The sequence below is a fragment of the Mobula hypostoma genome, chromosome 3 (assembly GCF_963921235.1).
Source record: "Mobula hypostoma chromosome 3, sMobHyp1.1, whole genome shotgun sequence".
Lineage (NCBI taxonomy): Eukaryota > Metazoa > Chordata > Chondrichthyes > Myliobatiformes > Myliobatidae > Mobula > Mobula hypostoma.
In genome coordinates, this window is record NC_086099.1 from 194,513,251 (window position 1) to 194,531,045 (window position 17,795).

Sequence of the window (17,795 nt, forward strand, 5' to 3'; positions counted from 1 at the left end):
GGTTAAACATTCATTATCACATAGTACTCTGATCATTGCCAGACATCCTTGATTAGTGGTTACACAAAGCACCTGTCTCATGCAACAAGTACTCCTTTGTTCCTTGCATCTGTCTCTCAAGCAACCCTACGGTTAGCAGTTTAGTAAGGCGTGATTAATTATCTTGCAATATTATTCTCAGTGCAACTAGTCAAGCTGCAAAAAGACAGTCAGGTTTTAATCCTTTTTATTCTGTATATAATTCCTCATTATGACCTGTCTTCAGACCCCAAGTCGCATGGCATCAGGTCTCCAAACACTAACAGCATCAGAATACCACCATAATCTGCGACTTCCCTTCCATCACACCCATCATTCCACTGTTACAATCAAGTCAGGGAATCAATTAAACATCCCAAAAAGTGCCAATTTAGTGAAATTGTAGTAAGCACAGGATTCTAAGCAGCAAGGATCCAAGCACCAAGTTGCATGCCATCTTGGACAATGTCTCCCATCCACTACATAATGTACTGGTTGGGCACAGGAGTACATTCAGCCAGAGACTCATTCCACTGAGATGCAACACAGAGCGTCATAGGAAGTCATTCCTGCCTGTGGCCATCAAACTTTACAACTCCTCCCTTGGAGGGTCAGACACCCTGAGCCAATAGGCTGGTCCTGGACTTATTTCCTGGCATAATTTACATATTACTATTAATTATGGTTTTATTACTATTTAATTATTTATGGTGCAACTGTAACAAAAATCAATTTCCCCCGGGATCAATAAAGTATGACTATGACTAAGAAAAATCTGCAAGGACTTCAGATTGATTGAAGTTCTGCAATCCTACCATATTTATTTGCAAAAGATGGTAGACAAGAAAACAGCTAACAGGGAGGCTCTGAGTCCAAGAATATTCCTATCAACAATGGTGAAGTAAAGCATGCAAGCACCAAAGAAGAGCTTGTGGCATTCACAACTTTATCTGTTTCCTCTTGAGATCTCCAGCACTAGAGGAGCAAAAGCTATGGAACTACATATCACATCTGGACAAAGTACTGATGACCCACACATCAGGATTAGCGGTTTCTCTTGTCAAGCTGTTCTAGTACAATTATACTGGCAGGCTGTCAATGTGGAAAATTGCCTAAGCATGTCCTCTTCAACAAAGGACAAAATCATTACTCATTGTCAAATGATATTCAAGGACCAAAGAGCTGAATTTCAGAGTTGAGGCAAGTATGTCTGCTCCTAACATCAAAGCACTATTTGAGTGAGGTTACATCAACGAATCCTGGAAAACTGAAGTTAGTGGGCATCAGGGACAAAACACTCCAATGGTTGGAGTCATACCTTGCACAAAGGAAGATGCCTGCTGTTGTTGGAGATCATCCTAACCCCAGGACATCACTGCAGGAGCTTCTTAGTATCCTAAGCCCAACCATCTTCAGCTGTTTCACTAATGACCTTTGTTCCACAAGGTCAACAGTATGGACGTTCGATGATGATTCCACTATGTTCAATTCCATTCGCAGATCCTCAGGACATGACGCAGCCCATGCCTGCATGCAGCAAGACCAAGACAACATTCAGGCATGGACCAATAAGAGACAAGTAACATTCAAGTCACACAAGTGACAAGAATGACCATCTTCAACAAGACTTTCATCCAACCTTTCACATTCAATAGCATTACTATCAGCATTCTCCACATTCAATATCTCGTGGATTACTTTTAACCAGGCATTAATACTTGGTCAGAAGAGTAGCTCAATGGCTGGGTTGGTACAGCAACAAGCAATACACCTTCCATTGCAAATCCTTTTGGGCTATCCACAAGGCACAAGTCAGGAGTGTGAAACACTTTTACACAACCGTGGATAAAGCAGCACATGTGAGACCCCGTCCAACAAATGAAATATAATTTACCTACATCAATGTACATTGCTGCAGTATGCACCATCTTCAAAATGCAACATTATTAGTGGCCCAGGATACTTTGACTGCACTTCCCAAACCCATAAGATATAGCAGCAGAAGTAGGCCATTCGGCCATCGAGTCTGCTACGCCATTCAATCATGGGCTGATCCAATTCTTCCAGTCACCCCCAATCCCCTGCCTACTCCCTATACCCTTTGATGCCCTGGCTAATCAAAAACCTATCTATCTCTGCCTTAAATATACCCAATGGCTTGGCCTCCACAGCCGCTTGTGGCAACAAATACCACAGATTTATCACCCTCTGACTAAAGTAATTTCTCTACATCTCTGTTCTAAATGAATGTCCTTCAATCCTGAAGTCGTGCCCTCTTGTCCTGGACTCCCATACCATGGGAAATAACTTTGCCACATTTAATCTGTTCAGGCCTTTTAACATTCAGAATGTTTCTATGAGTTCACCCCTCATTCTCCTGAACTCCAGGGAATATACCCCAAGAACTGCCAGACGTTCCTCATACAGTAACCCTTTCATTCCTGGAATCATTCTCATGAATCTTCTCTGAACCCTCTCCAATGTCAGTATATCTTTTCTAAAATAAGGAGCCCAGAAACTGCACATATCATCTATCAGTGAGGAGAACTCGAGCTTCTGGTGCATGGGAACACTACTACAACCAATATTATGACTTATAACATTGTGTTAAAACACTGAGAAATACAATGACAAGAGAGCTCAGCACAAGATTGTAATACTAACAGAAAATTCCAGCCTCTCGGCTTAGCTTATTTCCAGTGAAATCAGGTAAAATACTGCAGAAGATAACCGCCGTCATTCACAGATGACCAATGACAGTACCATAGATTAGATAAAACTTCAGATTCAATTGTAAAAATTTAACACATGGACCAGACAGAAGAGCACTAATTTTCCAAGATCACAACTGCTACCTGGCCTGCTGCGTTCACCAGCAACTTTGATGTGTGTTGCTTGAACTTCCAGCATCTGCAGAATTCCTGTTGTTTGCATCACAACTGTATTTTGGTTTTGTATCCCAAGACACAACATACGAAGCCAAAAGTCCGCCTGGAATTCAGTTCTTTGAATCATGCTTGATGATTGAGAGCATACGGACTGTATTGGATTTACCCCATATTGCAAGAAATTTAAGTGATAGTGAGAAATTATACGAAGAATTAAAAGGGCTAAAATCTAACTGACATTTGCAGCTTGGTAAGTAATGTTGCACGATAACTAACCATGAGCCAGATGCAGGGAACAAAGGAGTGAATGTGCATGAGAAAGCTGCTTTGTGTAACCACTAATCAAGGATGCCTGGCAACAATCAGAGTATGTATGTGATAACAAATGTTTAACAAGCAGCCCCAGAGAGTGCTCAGGGCTCACCTGGTTATAGACATCCAGGCTCAATGAGCGGGACTCCATAGATCAACAAAGTGCTGTAAGCTTGTTAATAAAAAGTAGGTAATTTTAAAGTAAACTATGTTTAATAGTTATTCCCTGGTTCCAACATAGAAACCATAGAAAACCTACAGCACGATACAGGCCCTTCGGCCCACAATACTGTGCCGAACGAGTACTTACTTTAGAAAGTATCTAGGGTTACACACAGCCCTCTATTTTTCTAAGCTCCAGGTGCCTATCCAGGAATCTCTTAAAAGACCCTATTATATCTGCCTTCGCCACTGTCGCCAGTAGCCCATTCCACGTACTCACCACTCTCTGTATAAAAAAACTTACCCCTTACATCTCCACTGTACCTACTTCCAAGCACCTTAAAACTGTGCCCTCTCATGATAGCCATTTCATCCCTGGGAAAAAGCCTCTAACTATCCATATGATCAAAGCCTCATCTTCGACACCTATCAGGTCACCTCTCATCCACTGTCGCTCCAAGGTGAAAAGGTCGAGTTCACTCAATCTATTCTCATAAGGCATGCTGCCCAAACCAAGCAACATCCTTTTAAATCTCCTCTGCACCCTTTCTATGGTTTCCACATTTTTCCTGTAGTGAGGTGACCAGAACTGAGCACAGTACTCCAAGTAGGGTCTGACCAGGGTCCTACAGAGTTGCAACATTACCTCTCGGCTCCTAAACCAATGGTTGATGAAGGCCAATGCACCCTATGCCTTCTTATCCACAGAGTCAACCTGCATAGCAGCTTTGAGTGTCCTATGAACTCAGACCCCAAGATCCCTCTGATCCTCCACACTGCCAAGAGTCTTACCACCATATTCTACCACCATTCTTACTATATTCTGCCACCATATCTGACCTACCAAAAAGAACCACCTCACACTTATCTGGGTTGAACTCCATCTGCCACTTCTCAGCCCAGTTGTTTATCTTATCAATGTCCCGCTGTAAACTCTGACAGTCCCCACACTATCCACAACACCCCCAACCTTTGCGTCATCAGCAAATTTACGAACCCATCCCTCTACTTCCTCATCCAGATCATTTATAAGAATCATGAAGAGAAAGGGTCCCAGAACAGATCCCTGAGGCACACCACTGGTCACCGACCTCCATGCACAATATGACTCGTCTACAACCACTCTTTGCCTTCTGTGGGCAAGCCAATTCTGGATCCACAAAGCAATGTCCCCTTGGATCCCATGCCTCCTTACTTTCTCAATATGCCTTGCGTGGGGTACCTTACCAAATGCCTTGTTGAAATCCATGTACACTACATCTACTGCTCTACCTTCATCAACGTGTTTAGTCACATCCTCAAAAAAATTAAATCAGGCTCGTAAGGCACGACCTGCCTTTGACAAATCCATGCTAACTATTCCTAATCACATTATGCCTCTCCAAATGTTCATAAATCCTGCCTCTCAGGATCTTTTCCATCAACTTACCATCCACTGAAGTAAGACTCATTGGTCTATAATTTCCTGGGCTATCTCTACGCCCTTTCTTGAATAAGGGAACAACATCCGCAACCTCTCCCATCCCCATTGATGATGCAGAGATCATTGCCAGAGGCTTAGCAATCTCCTTCCTCGCCTCCCACAGTACCCTGGGGTACATCTCTTCCGGTCCCAGAGACTTATCCAACTTGATGCTTTCCAAAAGCTCCAGCACATAATCTTTCAAAAAATCTATATGCTCAAGCTTTTCAGTCTACTGTAAGTCATCCCTACAATCGCCAAGATCCTTTTCCGTAGTGAATACTGAAGCAAAGCATTCATTAAGTACCTCTGCTATCTCCTCTGGTTCTATACACACTTTTCCACTGTCACACTTAATTGGTCCTATTCTCTCACATCTTATCCTCTTGCTCTTCACATACTTGAAGAATGCCTTGGGGGTTTCCTTAATCCTGCCCGCCAAGGCCTTCTCATGACCCCTTGTCTCTCCTAATTTCATTCTCAAGCTCCTTCCTGCTAGCCTTAAAACTTTCTAGATCGCTATCATTACCTCGTTTTTTGAACCTTTCGCAAACTTTTCTTTTCTTCTTGACTAGATTTTCAACAGCCTCTGTATACTATGGTTCCTGTACCCTACCATCTTTTCCCTGTCTCATTGGAACGTACAATGGATCTGAACCTAAAGTCCTCTGGTAGAGAGGCAGATTGACAATAGCAATGAATGCAGGTAATACTCTATAAATAACAATATCCTTAATGATGGCAATACACCTGACCCAGCTAGAATTTTATCCTAGTTTGCCAAATGAAACAAAGATGAAAAAGCAGTACTGATTATGTGTTAGGTAGACAGAAAGTCAATGGAATGATGGGGTAAACAAAGAATGCAGTGAATATATGTTTTAGGCTACGTCCACACTACGCCGGATAATTTTGAAAATGCCGGTTTCGAGTAAAAATGACAGGCGTCCACATTAGACGGATATTTGAGTGAATATCCTCCTACTGGGCATGCGCAGGACACACAGAAAACAAGGGAAGAGAAAACAGTATACTTGGTGCGCGTTTGTCCAGTTACAGAGTAGAGAAACTTAAAAGGAATTGCTGTTGGCTCTTGCGCAGGAGGACTTAAAACCAAAAAAAATACTGGAGCATATGGAGTTCATGGACAGTATGACCCGGCTGACGATGAACATTGAAAAACTGACTAACTCTGTTGCATTAATAAAGCACCTTGTTAAATGTCTGCATCGGTGTTATCTTGTATTTCCATACAATGTTACATTAGGCTGTTACACATCTATTGTCAGAGAAGTACTTGCATAAATAGGTAAACCACCTTCATACAAGCAAGGACAGAAAACAGGGCGAAGTGAGTATACTTATTTATTCAGTAAGCTATGGGTCAAAGTATTTCGTGAGTACATAACTGTTCTGGCTTCAGTCTCGTTGCCGCCTGCTCTGAAATTGTTAGGTGGTGGCGTTCAAGAAAACAACGAACATCTGTTCCGGCACATCATGACAGCGTTTTTAGACAGTCAAAAAAGCTCACTTTACAATTTAACTCTCACGCCGTTCACACCAACTGCGCGTTATAACAGCTTGCGCAATACCAAGCAGAAACAGAAAAAAACATTGTTGTTGTGGTGTTGTTGTCATGACGACGTTTTAAAATCTCTCCATTTACCCCGTACACACTACGCCGGATATTAAGCGTTTTCAGATTTATTCACTCTGGAGAGTGTTTTCGAAAATCTCCGTTTTCGGGGGCTGAAAACGCTGGCTCAGTGTGGACGGGAGGGCAAAACGAAGAGAAAAAGCTTCGTTTTCAAAATTATCCGGCGTAGTGTGGACGTACCCTCAGATAGGAAGAGAACTTGCAGTAGTTTGCAGTATAACCAGTTGCAAACCCACGATCCTCTTCAATTTTTATAAATGTAGATGGGGTGACAGGTGTTATGCAACAAGTTTTGGCACCTTGTAAAGAATGATCAGGATTGTTTACTTTAGGACAACAAAAAAATTGGCTAAAAAAGTGTGGAATCAAAAAATATGCAAGGTAATGTTTGTACACTAGGAAGACCAACACTAAAGGACAGCATACTATAAACAAATCTTAAGTCACAGGGTATTATGATAATGTGGTTGGAGTCAACCATCTAGTTTTGTAAATCATGTCGCAATACAAAAAACAAGATCCCACAAAAAAGCATTATAAAACTGGTGACATTTTAAGGATCCAAATTGCAGTAAAGCTACCAGGACACAAGCATGCGTGTAAGATGGAAAAGTGAGAATTATAAATGCAGATGGGGTGACAGGAGTTATGCTACAAATTTTGAAAAGAATAGAAATTCCTTTGTTTATTTTACACACCAACAGAATTAACTCAGTCTCGTACTATTTGAATTATGATTTACCACAGAGCGAACAAATTTGTTTCCTGCCCCAAAATGCTGTCTGATCTCTAAATAAATAAAACATAGAACAGTACAGCACAGTACAGGCCCTTCGGCCCACAATGTTGTGCCGACTCTTAAACCCTGCCTCCCATATAACCCCCCACCTTAAATTCCTCCATATACCTGTCTAGTAGTCTCTTAAACTTCACTAGTGTATCTGCCTCCACCACTGACTCAGGCAGTGCATTCCACGCACCAACCACTCTCTTGTAAAAAACCTTCCTCTAATATCCCCCTTGAACTTCCCACCCCTTAACTTAAAGCCATGTCCCCTTGTATTGAGCAATGGTATCCTGGGGAAAAGGTGCTGGCTGTTCACTCCATCTATTCCTCTTAATATCTTGTATACCTCTATCATGTCTCCTCTCATCCTCCTCCTCTCCAAACAGTAAAGCCTAGCTCCCTTTATCTCTGATCATAATGCATACTCTCCAAACCAGGCAGCATCCTGGTAAATCTCCTCTGTACCCTTTCCAATGCTTCCACATCCTTCCTATAGTGAGGCGACCAGAACTGGACACAGTACTCCAAATGTGGCCTAACCAGAGTTTTATAGAGCTGCATCATTACCCCATGACTCTTAAACTCTATCCCTCGACTTACGAAAGCTAACACTCAATAAGCTTTCTTAATTAGAGCACAAAACACAGAGCATAAAATATAAGTTTGAATTCTCAATACACTAATTTAAAAAGTGGTGCACTATCCACCAATTCGGTGATCAAAAACAAGTTCAGCTCATTTTAATGTAGGAAAAGTTTTTTTTTGCTATTTGCTCATTTAAGATATTTTTCTTTAGAGTTTGTTGAATTACACACAACATTTTGAAGCCACTGACCACAGCCATATTGGATTATTTAATTAATGTAATGTTGCATGTCCGATATTAATGAAATAAAATGTTGACGTGTTCATTCTTAACAATTATACATACATCCTATAATACAAAGCTACAAATAAAGCTAAAAACAAACTCTTTACTTCAATGTGCTATGTATTTTCTTCCCTCATCTAATGCTCATTTAAGCTGTAAAAAAACTAAAGCAACAGTTATACTTCAAGTAACAGCTTGAAAGAAACAATGATGCATAATATTTCAACCAGATTCAACCACTCATAATCAACCAGTCTTTTAAGACTCTGGCCCTTCATTCCAAACTTCACAGATAGGAAACTGTTGTCCCTGCATCTGCCTTTTAGAGTCACAGAATTTCTTTAATGTTTCATTGGGATTACCTCTAGTTCTTTGGAACATGAAAACTATAGGCCCATTCTCTTAATTACTCATATGAGAAATCAAGCTTCATATGAATCAATCCAGTTGATTGTGAGCTACAATCCAGCAGGAAGACCACACCACTATACAATATTACATCTTCAGTCATTGCGGGATGCTCTGAAATTGCAGTGCCACTTGCACTCAATCTACTTGCATTTCTAATTGAGGTACCTTCATGAAATTTTCAATGATACTTAGGTCCCTCAGAGCATTACCAGCTGAAAACCTACTCCCCATTTTTCTATCAAACTGAATGACCTCACATTTTTGCATATGATAATCAACCTGACATATCCTGGCTCGTTCACTCGGTCTGTCTCTATTCCTTTTAAGTCTCCCTGTAATCTGGCACTCAGTTTTTTTTTAAATCAGCAGTAAACTTGGATAAAAACTACCAACTTCTCTCATCCTAGTTACTGAAAGACTTTGTGAACACTTTGGACCTGAATATCAGAGACCTACCAGTCATAACCACAAATGACAATCATGCTTAATTATAAAGATGAGAAATTCTGAAGATGCTGGAAACCCAAAGCAACATACACAGAAAATGCAGGAACTCAGCAGGTCAGGCAGCATCTAAGAGCAGTCTTTTCGGGTCAAGACCCTTTTCAGGACTGAAAAGGAAGGGGGAGGATACCAGAATAAAAAGGTGTGGGGCAGGGGGAAGGAGGCCACAGTGGGGAATAGAAGAGGGGAGGGGGAGGAAATTTTTTTTAAAACCAGAAGAAATCGATATTCATGCAATCAGGTTGGAGGCTATCCTGACAGCACATAAGGCGTTGCTCCTCCACCGAGGGTGGCCTCATCATGCAATCATGTTGGAACAGGAATCGGAATTAAAACGTTTGGCCACGGGGAAGTTCCACTTTAGCGAATGGAGTGCAGGTGTTTGATGAAATGATCCCCCAATTTACAGTTGCAAGAAGTTTGTGAACCTTTTGCAATTACCTGGTTTTCTGCAGTAATTACTCATAAAATGTGGTCTGATCTTCATCCAAGTCACAATAATAGACAAATACAATCTGTCTAAATTAATAACACAGAAACAAATGTACTTTTCATGTTTTTATTGAACACATTAATCAATCATTCACCGTTCAGGCTGGAAGTAGTATGTGAACACTTGTATTTAATAACTGGTAGAGGAGCTACAGCCTCCATCAAACGTTTCCTGTAGCTGCTGATCAGACTTGCACAACAGCTGGGAAGAATTTTAGGCCATTCCTCTATACAAAACTTTTTCAATTCATCAATATTTCTGGGGTACCTTACATGAACAGCCCTCTTCAGGTCATGCCACAGTACCTTAATTAGGTCAAGATCTGGACTTGGCCATTCCAAAATACAAATTTTCTTCTTTTTCTTTCTCTTGTGTTTCAGATCATTGTCTTGTTGCATCATCCAACTTCTATTAAACTTCAGGTGACGGACCACTACCCTGACATTCTCCTGTAAAGTGCCCAGATACTGTTTTGAGTTCATTGTTCCCTCAACAATTGCAAGCTCTCCTTGCCCTGAAGCAGCAAGCAACCCCAAGCCACGATGCTCCACAATTGGGGCAAGATTTTGGTATTGGTGTGCAGTGCCCTTTTTCCGCTAGGCATAGTGACGTGCATTTCTGCCGAATAGTTCAACCTTTCTCTCACCTGTCCACAGAACATTGTCCCAGAAGCATTGGAGAACATCAAGATGGTCTTTTGCAAATTTGAGATGTGCAGCAATGCTTTTTTTTTTGGACAGCAGTGGCCTCTTCCATGGTGTGCTTCCATGAACACCATTCTTGTTCAGTGTTTTTCTTGTAGTGGACACATGAATAGAGACTTTGGCAAGTTCCAGAGATTTCTGCAGGTCTTTTGCTGTTACCCTTAGGTTCTTTTTCATCTCCTTCAGCACTGCATATTGTGCTCTTGGTGTGATCTCTGAAGGATACCCACTCCTAGGGAGAGTAGCAACAGTACTGAACTTACTCCATTTGCAGAAAATTTCTCTTACTGTGGACCGATGAACTTTCAGATCTTTAGAAATGCTTTAGTAACCTTTTCCAGATTCATGCATTTCTACAATTCTTCTTCTAGGGTCCTCTGAAAGTTGTTTTGATCACAGCATAGTGCACATAAACAGGTTTTTCTTGTGAAGATCAGGCTCTGGCAGTAACCTGGCTTTGTGCCCTTTTTTGAAAAAACAGGGCAGGGCATATCAACAATCTCATCTCATTGACTGGAACACCTGACTCCAAATAGCTTTTGTAGAAGGCAATACTCCAGAGGTTCACATACTTTTTTGAATCTAGACTGTGATTGTTCAAGTGGCATACTCAGTATTGACAAGTAGTACAATTGTTTGTGTGTCATTAGTTTAGGCAGATTGCGTTTGTCTATTATTGTGACTTCGATGAAGATTAGACCACACTTTCAGTAATTAATGCAGAAAACCAGGTAATTGCAAAGGGTTCACAAACTTTTTCTTGCAACTGTACGACTCCCCAATGCAGAGGCGGCTGCAGTGGGAGCATCAGACACAACTGACGACCCCAATAGATTCACAGGTGAAGTACTGCTTCACCTGAAAGGACTGTTTGAGGCCCTGAATAGAAGCGAAGGAGGAGATAAATATGTAAGGATAAGTGCAGGGAAGGAGAAGAGTGGGGAGGGACATATGGATAAGGGAATCACTGAGGAAGCGATCTCTGCAGAAGGCAAAAAAGGTGGGGGGGGGCCGGGTTTAAAGGGATGTTTGGTGGTAGAATATTCTTGAAGACTGCGGAAATTGTGGAGAATGATTGTGTTGGATGAAAAGGCTCATGGTATGATAGGCAATGACAAAGAGGAACTCTGTCACTGTTGAGGTGGTGGAAAGATGGCATAAGCGTGGATATTTGAGAAATGGAGGAGTTGCAGGTGAGGGAGATATCAATGGTGGAGGAAGGGAAACCCTATTATTTGAAGGAGAAGGATATCTCTCATGTCCTGGAAAGAAAAGCCACATCCTGGGAACAGACGCAGTGGAGATGAAGGAACTGAGAATAGCATTTTTACAGGAGACTAGGTGGATGAGGTACAGTTAAGATAACTGTGGAAATTGGTAGATTTAGAAAAGACGTGAACAGTTTGTCTCCAGAGATGGAGGGTGGCAGAGACAGAGAGAGGAGCGGGGTGTCAGGGGGAAAGTTGGAGGCAAAATTGATGAAATTGAGAGCTCAGCATGGGTGAATAACGCAGTTCCAATGCAGTCGCCAATGTAGCGGAGGAAGAGTAGCGGGGAACATTACCAGGGCAGCTTTGGAACATGGACTGTTTTATGTTGCCAACATAAAGGCAGGCATAGCAGGGACCCATGGCTACCTCTTGAGTCTAGAGAAAGTAGGAAAAGCTGAAGGAAAAACTATTGAGGGTGAGGACCAGTTCTACTAGATGGAGGATGGTGGTGGGAACTGGTTGATTCTGTTACACAGGAAAAAGCAGAAAGCTTTGAGGCCTTCTTGATCGGGGGAGGGGGGGAGAACTGGACTGGACTGGACATCCATGGTGAAAATGAGGCAGTCATGGAATTGAAAGTTAGTGAGGAGGCCTGGAGCACGAGAAGAGTCACAGATGTAGGTGGGGAGGGACTGAGTCAAGGGAGATAGAAGATATGATGACACAAGTACAGTGGGGCAGGAGCAGCCAGAGACAATGAGCCTACCCGGACAGTCAGGTTTGTGGATCTTAGGTAGGATGTACAAGTAGTGTGGGGTAAGAGAACAATGAGTTGGTGGCAGTGGATGAGAGTTTTCCCCAGAGTTGATGAAGTTAGTGATGGTGTTGCAGACAATTTACTGATGGTCCAGAATGGGGTCTTTAAGGGTTAGGTATGAGGTGTCTGAGAATGGCCACCTGACCTCAGTATGGTAGATGTCACTTCCTTAATCCTTAATTGTTTAGTCTGCTAACTAAGTCTTCTAGCTACATCAGTATATACTCCAATGTCCTTTGATTTTGTTTAATAGGCTCTTATGCAGCACATTACCAAAGGCCTTTGGAGAGTCCAAACACACCACTTCCACTTAATTACCTTTATTCATTCCTTGAATAAATCTAAATACACCAATTTGTCAGCAAAATTTCCCTTTCATAAATCTATCCTAAACCAGTCCAATGCTATTGGATACCAGTAACACTTCTGTAAAAGATTCTCGCATTTTGCCTATCATTAATGTATTACTTACAAAACTGTGCAGTAGGAACCCTGGATAATTCCGTCCGTTTCTGACTCCATTCACCAGTCATCATCATCAGGTGCCGTGCCCAGTTTGTGCTTTGACTGCCATGGCCCACACACTCCTGTTTCAGGTCAAGTGGACCAATTCATTGGTATTCATTTCCAGTTCTCTGGCTGCTGTCTCCATCATCATTTGTCTTTGTCTTCCTTTTGCTTTCTTCCTTCAGTCTTTCCCATAATTACCGTGCATTCTAACTCCACTTTCCTAATCACACGTCCAATGAAGTTACATTACCATTTCATGATCTCATACATTTCTTTTTGTGTTTGCTCTGTTCATGATATCCTCGTTAGATATTCGTTGCATCCTCCTCAAAAACCACATCTCTGCTGCTACAACTTGTTTCCTGTTACTAGATTTTGTCCATCATTCTGAGCCATATAACATAACTGGATAAACATAACATTCCAGTACTCTGAGGCGGGTTGTCATGTCTAGTTTAGTATTGGTCAGTACACTCTTCATTCTCGTAAAGGTATCTTTTGCCATCCCTATTCTTCTCTTGATGTCCAAGTCGCACCTGCCATCTGATGTCACCCAGCTTCCTAAATTCTGTACTTGTTTTATGTCTTCCCCGTTTATTCTCAGACTGCAGATAGGATTCTCCTGCTTTTTGGATATCACCATACATTGTCTTTTTGCAATTGATACATAGACCCATTTCTGCACTGTCTTCAACAATTCTATCAATTATGTTTTGTAGTTCTTCCTCCTTACTTGCAATTAGCACAGTGTCATCTGCACATTTGAAATTATTGATGTTTTCACCGCCAACTTTGATTCCCAAGATGTCTCTTATTCACCATTCACCAGTAAAAACATAAAATTCTTCCTTCTGCTGGTTGCAGCAGGGTGGCCCACTAGGGCAAGACAGCTCTTGGGAATAGTTGAATTCCAAATAATTTTAAGTTGAATTTAATAAATCAAAAATATACAGTGAAATTTATTATTGCCATTTACAGTATATACTTTGAGCAGGAAGCATGTTTTCCATTACAGTGTACAACAGATCTATAAACCCAAGAAAAATCCTGCAACTGTAAGCTACTCAGCAGCACCACAAACCAATCATTCAAAAGAAAACTTGCATTTCTCAGCTTCCCTCATCCGGATTTCACTATTGATAGTTCAAAGTTTCATAAACCAGCAATATTGTAGAAGCACTTCCATTATGAACATTGCAAAGGTTCCAGCAGAAGGCCAATAGAATGAGCACTGGCCTTTCCAGAAACATTCACATCCCTAAATTAAAATACAAAACCAGTAAAGACATAATCAATCTGGCTCAATCTACAGTAAAGACTATGGATGGCACTGAAATTAATGACAAGGGTACAGAATTTTATCATGAAGCTCAAAAATGGTAACCGTAGCTGATTTACAGTGCTATTATGTGCAATAACTCACTCATTGGTAAATTTTTGGTAGAAAAATATAAATAATATTCATGCACTCAAAATTAGTATGCATTTGTGCTTAAAAATACAGTAAAATCGTTCATAATATGTATAGATTTTTCCGACAGCCTAATTGAGAGGAGGCTACACACAAGTCAGGGCAAGCGATTTAAAAAGGAGCATTTGGAGGCTTTTGACTTTTTCCAGTAGCCCAATTGAGCCGTGATTCATTCGCAATAAGGCAGGGACAAGTGGAGTAGCCATTGTGTGAGTGGATCAGTGTTCGAATGGGGATGCTCTGACTCAAGAGGCTTGGATGAAGTTAGTTTCTGGTAATTTTCTTCTTCTGCATTCTTTGTCAGTAAGTGTATTGAGAATAGCTCCAAGGGCTATGTTGTGTTCTTTGTATGAGATGTGGGAATTCTGAAAGACCACCAGCCTCCTTAATAACCACATATGCACCAGGTGCACCGAGCTGCAGCTCGATGACCTTCGGCTCATACGCAAAATTGAGGTGATAGGTAGGAGCTACAGGGAAGTAGTCACCCCTAAATTCAGGAGGGGAGTACCTGGGTGACTGTCAGGAAGAGAAAAGAAATGGGCAGCCAGTGCAGAGTATCCCTGTGGCCGTTCCCCTCAATAAGTAGATAACTTTGGATACTGCTGAGCGGAGACGCTGCAACTGGGGCTCTGGCACCGTGACTCAGAAGTGGGGAGAAGACGACTCCAGTAGTGATAGAGGGGTCCACAGTTAGAAGTAGACAAGATTCTGTGGATGTGAAAGACACCTGGATGGTACGTCGCCTCCCATGTGCCAAGGTCAGGGATGTCTCAGATTAGGTCCACGGCATTCTGAAGAGTGAGCAGCCAGCTGTCTTGGTACATACTGGCACCAATGACATAGGTAGGAAAAAGGAGGAAGCCCTGGAGAATTCAGGGAGTTGGATAGGAAGCTGAAGAGCAATACCTCGAAGGTAGTAATCTCTAGATTGCTGCCTGTGCTACATGGCAGTGAGGACAAGAATAGGATGATTTGACATATGAATGCATAGCTGGGGAACTGTTGCAGGGGGCTGGGGGCAGGGCTTCAGATTTCTGGATCATTGGGATCACTTCTGGGTACAAAAGGGACATGTTACACTTAAATCCAAGGGAGACCAACCAATATCCTTGTGGGCAAGTTTGCTGAAGCTGCTGGGGAGGGATTACACTAAAGTGGTGGGGGGACAGGAACTAGAGTGATAGGGATGAGATGGAGCAACTGATTTCAACTAGATGCAGTATGCAGTGAGTCTATCAGATGATAGGACAAAATTGCAGTTATTGTGCTGAATTGCAGTGTAACATGGGACAATATCAAAAAAGTGACAAATACAGGACTAAAGGTGTTATATTTGAATGCATTAGGGAAAGGCTATTCAGGATTTGGTGTTGTATAATGAACCAAATTTGATTAGGGAGCTCAAGGTAAAGGACCCTTAGGGGACAGATCATAATATGATAGACTGAGAAACTAAAAACAGAATTATATCAGTATTATAGTGGAATAAAGGGAATTGTGTGGGCATGTGGCCAAGTGGTTAAGGCATTGGACTAACGACCTGAACGTGTTGTGTCCTTGAGCAAGGCACTTAATCACAAATTGCTCTGTGATGACACTGGTGCCAAGCTGTATGGGTCCTAATGCCCTTCCCTTGGACAACATTGGTGTCGTGGAGAGGGGAGACTTGCAGCATGGACAACAGCTGGTCTTCCATACAACCTTGCCCAGGCCTGTGCCCTGGAGAGTGAAGATTTTCCAGGCGCAGATCCATGGTCTCGCAAGACTAACGGATGCCTTTATTATTTATTTATAAAGGGAATTACAGAGGCATCAGAGAGGAGCTAGCCAAAATTGATTAGAAAAGAACACTAGTAGGGATAATGGCAGAACTACAATGGCTGGAGATTCTGGGAGCAACTTGGAAGGCACAGAACAGAAACAGCTCAAAGTAGTAGTAGATTCTAAAGGGATCGGGGCTGACAGGGAAGTCAAAAACATGAAAGCAAAAGAGGGCATATAATAGAGCAAAAATTACAGGATTGGGAAGCTTTTAAAACAGAAGACAACTATTAAAACCATAAGGAAGCAAACCTCAGCTGTGGCAGCCTGTTTGGGTCCTTGAGCAAGGCACTTAATCACACATTGCTCTCTCTGTGTGAGGAGTGGCATCCCACATAGACTTCCAATCTGCACCTTGTAAGGCAATGAAAATGCCCAACGCAGGCCTTTTATGGTCTGAGTCGACAATCCCGAAGCAAAAGATGAAATACGAAGGTAAGCTAAACTATAATATCAAAGAGGATATTGGAAGTTTCTTTCCCCAGATATATAAAGAGTGAGAGAGGCAAGCATAGATATCCAACTGCTGGAAAAAGATGCTAGAGAGGTAGTAATGAGGGACAAGGACATGGCAGATGAATTAAGTAATATGCACCCGTCTTCATGGTGGACAGCACTAATATTATGCTGGAGGTTTGAGAATGTCATGGGACAGAAGGGAGAAGGTGCCTGGGAAGCTGAATGATCTGAAGGTGGATAAGTCACCTGGACCAGATGTATTACACCCCAGGGTTCTGAAAAAAGTGCCTGGGGAGATTGTGAAGGAATTGGTAATGTTCTTTCAAGAACTACTAGATTCTGGGGGCACAGTTCCGGAGGAGTGAAAAATCGGAAACACCACTCCATTCCACTCTTTGAGAAGGGAGAGAGGCAGAAGAATTGAAATTATAAGCCAGTCAGCCTGACCTCCATGGTTGGGAAGATGATAAAATAGGCCAGTCAGCATGGCTTCATAAAGGGGGAATCTTGCCTGATAAATCAGTTGGAATTCTTTGAGGAAACAACAAGGACAGATAAAGGAGAATCGGTGGATGTTGTGCACTTGGATTTTCAGAAACCTTTGACAAAGTGCCAAACATGAGGCTGCTTAACAAGAGCCCAAGGTATTTCAGGAAAGATACCAGCAGACAGAATATAGACTCACTGGCAGGTGGCAAACAGTGTGAATGTAAGGAGTCTGTTCTGGCTGGCTGCTGGTGACTAATGGTGTCCCACAGGAGTTGGTGTTTAGAACACTCCTTTTTACGTTATGCAGTGCTGTGCAAACCTTAGGCACCCTAGATTTTTTATATAAGTTTTGCTTTAGATGTTTATTTTGTCTTTGGCATTATTGTGTCAATAGAAAAGGGCAGATTTTAGATTTCCAAACAGCCATAAACTATTTTCCTTGTCTTAGACTCCCCAAGTAAAGCATCCTTACTGCATCTAGTCTTTCAAGCTTTAAGTTTTGTAAATTTCAATCTTGTAAACTCTAGAAAATACAGCCAGAGTCTACTCTGACTGAAAAACCTGAAACATTGACTGCTTGTTACCCTCCACCGATACTGTGTGATCTGAACTTTTCCAGCATTGTGTTCTGAAAATCAATTCCTAGAAGCAGTCCAGTAAATCTTTACTACTTCCATGGCTAATATATTCATTCAATAAGGAAATCAAATATGCAAAATATGCCAGACTTTGTCTCACCAAGGCA

The 17,795-nt window shown here is 41.8% G+C and overlaps 1 protein-coding gene and 1 long non-coding RNA gene across 4 annotated transcripts in view; one reads left to right on the forward strand and one right to left on the reverse strand.

Annotated features, from left to right (window-relative positions):
- LOC134344474 (uncharacterized) overlaps window positions 1-17,795 on the forward strand; it is a 190,622-nt gene that overhangs the window by 134,695 nt on the left and 38,132 nt on the right. The window lies entirely within an intron of this gene.
- LOC134344473 (enhancer of polycomb homolog 1-like) overlaps window positions 1-17,795 on the reverse strand; it is a 213,511-nt gene that overhangs the window by 60,637 nt on the left and 135,079 nt on the right. The window contains exon 1 of one of the 3 annotated variants that reach the window (XM_063044345.1): window positions 1,337-1,861. The exons of the other annotated variants lie outside the window; for them this stretch is intronic. The gene's annotated coding sequence lies outside the window, so the exon portion shown is untranslated. Of the gene's footprint in view, window positions 1-1,336; window positions 1,862-17,795 lie in introns of those variants that run through there. 3 annotated transcript variants of the gene reach the window in all.